This window comes from Triticum aestivum, chromosome 6B (assembly GCF_018294505.1).
Source record: "Triticum aestivum cultivar Chinese Spring chromosome 6B, IWGSC CS RefSeq v2.1, whole genome shotgun sequence".
Lineage (NCBI taxonomy): Eukaryota > Viridiplantae > Streptophyta > Magnoliopsida > Poales > Poaceae > Triticum > Triticum aestivum.
The window spans coordinates 155,697,501-155,701,406 of record NC_057810.1 but is presented as its reverse complement, the minus strand read 5'-3'; the positions used below and the strand labels follow the sequence as shown (position 1 = coordinate 155,701,406).

The 3,906-nt window shown below is 46.9% G+C and overlaps 1 long non-coding RNA gene across 4 annotated transcripts in view; it reads left to right on the top strand.

Annotated features, from left to right (window-relative positions):
• Positions 1-2,648: 2,648 nt before the first annotated feature.
• The window catches only part of LOC123133825 (uncharacterized), a 4,123-nt gene continuing 2,865 nt past the window's right edge, over positions 2,649-3,906 (top strand). The window contains exons 1-3 of one of the 4 annotated variants that reach the window (XR_006465399.1): positions 2,649-2,936; positions 3,233-3,298; positions 3,557-3,684. This is a non-coding gene — a long non-coding RNA (uncharacterized lncRNA). Of the gene's footprint in view, positions 3,083-3,232; positions 3,351-3,556; positions 3,685-3,906 lie in introns of all 4 variants that reach the window. The other 3 variants (XR_006465402.1, XR_006465400.1, XR_006465401.1) reach the window with 3 other exon arrangements.

The following is a 3,906-nucleotide window of genomic DNA, read 5'->3' as shown; positions in this document are numbered from 1 at the left end:
TAAGATATCCATTGAGTCCGGCGGTCCTCCTCGTGAGAGGCTGCCGATATCTCCTTACTGTCACTTCCCTTTGAGAGTTTTACACACTTGCTGCTGGTTGGCGAGTTATCCTCTCTCATATCCTTTCCACTGCCATCAGTTATGGCAAGTAACACCCCCGGATTTTTAGCAGTATCCAAGTTTCCAATCCCATCATCCAAGTTCAGCCGCTTTCTTGCGTCTTTGTCCACCTCCATCCTGACACCCAGTTTCTTCACCGGACTAGTGGTCGTGTCTAAAATCTCAGGATCATTATTGCTAAGCCCTGGATTCAGAGGCCCATAAGGACTCACTTGCTTCCCTGCACGAGGCCCAGACGGCCTGACCGGGTTTTGTTCAGTCATTGATCTGTAAGGCCCGTCAGCATACAACCAGTCCCCAAATTTCAGCTTCTTTTCCTCATGAACACCTGAGCCACACTCCTTGTGCTCATCGCCAATTAATCCACAAAGCTTACAGAAACGAGCAAGCTTCTCATAGCGAACCAGAGAAACCTGTCGTTCTACAGCACGAACAATACTCACAAACTTTGTGAGGGGCTGTAGGATGTCATGATTCACTCTCACCCTGACATAATCACCATGGGTGTTACCGTTTAGACGCATCTGCATGATCTCCCCCACACCCTTTAAGAGTTTCTCAACAATTTCCTTCTTACAAAAGGGATCTGGCAGCTTGTGAATCTGGAGCCAAATCGGTACGTGGTTGAAGACGACCTCCTCTGCACTAGTGAAGACATCATACGGAATCAGCAGCACCGCCATGTTACGGAACAGCCATGGCCCTTGAAATATTATGCATTCCCAATCACCCAGGCATGAAGCCTGGATGACAAATCGGTTGGGGCCAACGGGTTGGAATCTCACCACTTGTATTGGGTTCCATGCCGCCCTCATCTCCTTGTAGAAAGCAGCTGGAGAGAAGTTCTTGTCGGTACGAACCCTAGCTACGGCTAACCATCTCACACTTTCCTTGATTTTGTGTCCTCTTCGTCAATCTCCACATCATTGAACTCCTCATCGTTGAGATCCAATAGATCGAAGAAATTCTCCAGATCTGGATTCGCGGCCGCCGTAGCGCCGCCGCTAGTAGCAGAGTTGGCGTCCGAGGGGGAAGCCATCCGGACTCAATCAAGGCACAGCCAGGGCCGATGGGGGCGTCGCTCCGGCCGGACTCCGAGGGGTAGGACTCTGGGGCGATCGGATCCCCTCAGAGGAGGAAAACCCTAATCGCAGGAGCGTAGGGGGAAAGGGATTTCATTGCTCAAGGAATTACAAGGTCGTCCTATGAACATGGGAACATCCGCAGGCCCAGATCGCGGCCACACAGTTGTGCGATCCTCCACACGGCCAAAGACACCTAAATAGTGACTGACAACGTTCTGGTTCCTACTAATGTGGGCAATAGTAACATCCCTATCTCCAAAAAGACTCTCAATTTCGTTAACCATCATCACATGCAGCGATCTGTCCAGTTCAAGCGACTAGATTAACTTCACAGCATCCATGCAATCCATTTCAATATCCACCAGCAGCGCTGACCATTGTAAAGCGAGATTTAGGCCCTCCAAGCATGCTGCCAACTCTGCCTGCAGAGCACCTGGGCAGTGCAAGGAGAGACCAGGAGGCAGCGAAGATGATGTCGCCGGCGCTATTCCGGGGCACCATGCCGGCTCCCGCATCCCCATTGGTGTCCATGTATGACACACCGATGTTCAGCTTTACTCTGCCTTCAAAGGGTGGTAGCCATGGTGCAGTAGTGGTCGTGGTAGCTGGGACATGCACATGAGATATCACCATTTTTCCTTTAACAAGGTCACCTGCACGAAACTATTTGAAGCCATTGAGGTGGCCTCACTTTTTTCTTGACAAAGAGAATATATAGTATCGTGGAGATATCAATTACATCCAACCTCTGCAACAATGAAATGTCCCAAAGACATTATGGATGCACACAACCGAAAAACAAAAAGAAGAAGAAGAAAAAACAAAAAGCATGTCACGCTGATGTGGCACAAATAGTCAAGTCTGTTATCTAACAAGTAGTCATTGCTAGGTGGTCCGCGGATTCGATTGTATTTTTTGTTAGTTATGATATTCTCTACATACTGACATGATTTTGATTATAAATAGATTGGAAGTACTTTCATAAAAGAAAAAAAAGTTGACCGCAAAGCCAGCTCCCCTCTAATTGTAGTCCAAAATTGTACTTTTGCGATGAAGAATAATTTGACAATATAAAAACCAAACTTCTTATTTACACTTTAGAATTTTCTTTTCTGACCGTTTCTTCACTTGTGGTAACATTTTCTGCGATCACTACCAGAACCGTATATAAACTGAGGTTTCCACATAGGCACGAAAATTCATGGATGCGCCGCGGTTGCTGAAACCATCTAGCGAAAGCCCTCCGTTCGTTCAGTTCAAGGTAGCCAGCTACGCAAACGTATCATCTACTACCACTATAAAAGGAAAAAAAAGACAGATCCAAACAATCACACCCATCCATTGTAAAATCTAATGACCCTTAGTCTTTCTATGTTTAACGCTACAAGCCACGGAACTACTCATCCATCAATCGCTAACCCCGCCGTTCCAAAAAGAAAAAAATTGCCGCATCCCACGTCCGCACGCATGCCCGCACTCCTCTTCCTCCCATCGGGCCGGCCCACATCGTCCCGCGCCGCGCCGCACGCCGCCTCCTGCTCCTCCTCCTCCCATCGACTGCCACAGCACGGCCGGGCCGCCGCCGCCACGCTGCCCCCCATCCTCCCGCCCCGCCGTGCCGCTCGCCGCCGCTCAGCTTCGCCCCGCCCTCCGCTGCCGCTCAGCTTGACGTGAATCGCCATTGGTATCGAGTGAATACGGCGGCGGCGTGCGTGAGGACAAGCTAGGGGAGTACGTGACTTAATTTTGTCTGATTTGTTTCTGGCTTTCTTTCCTTTTACCGTGGAGTCAATCAATCAAGGATACGGCTCAAGGAATCAATCTCGTGTATTTTAATAGCCGTCAATGCTCCTCACCTCCCAAATCGTCGATCCATGGTAAAACTGAAGGCGAACTATTCATTTCTTCATTCTATCGAGACAGAGTACCCTGATATTCCATCAAAGGAAAAAAAGCATATGTTGTTGCTGCTTATCCTATTCATTCTGGTGGCCATGTCGTGCTCTAACAGAGTTTTGTTTTTGCAGGTTCCGGCGCAGGCCCAGAACCTGACAGACTCTTTGGTTGAAGCCAAGTCTAACATTGTCGTTAAGGTTAGCTATTCAAATATATCCCACTTGAGCTACAACACCAATCGTAGTTAAGGTTAGATATTCTCAGTTTTTTTCCTGGATGCTAGAATAGTGGACGAAACTAAGCGCTACAACTACCTGAACTATCTTCATTATAGATATATTTGCATTATTTGATGACTGAAGTACATCCTGATTGATAGGTAGTTCTAATGCTCATACCCAGAATTTATTGCTCTCATTTTAATCTTCCATTTTCATGTCTATTTAACTATGAAGATGACTGTGACCATATAATGGAGGGAGCTTGTCAAATTTCAACTAAATATGAAGCCTGATATCAAAGACTTGGAAATGCTTCTCGAATCTTCGTCCAGGCTGGTGGCACACTGAACAAGTTATGCCATGTATGTCCCATCTTCTTTGATTTTATTTACTGCTTGTGATTGGCCTAATCGTACCTGCAGGACATTAAATTTTGATTTTTTCTTTGTGGGGATTCAGTTCTTTATTTACTTGCGGTGTTAATTTTATTATTCTCTCGCTGTATGGCTGTTGTATGGCTGTTGTGTATGGCTGTTGTGTTCTCTGGCACTCTACGGAGTCGCCCAAATTCTCTCGCTGTAACA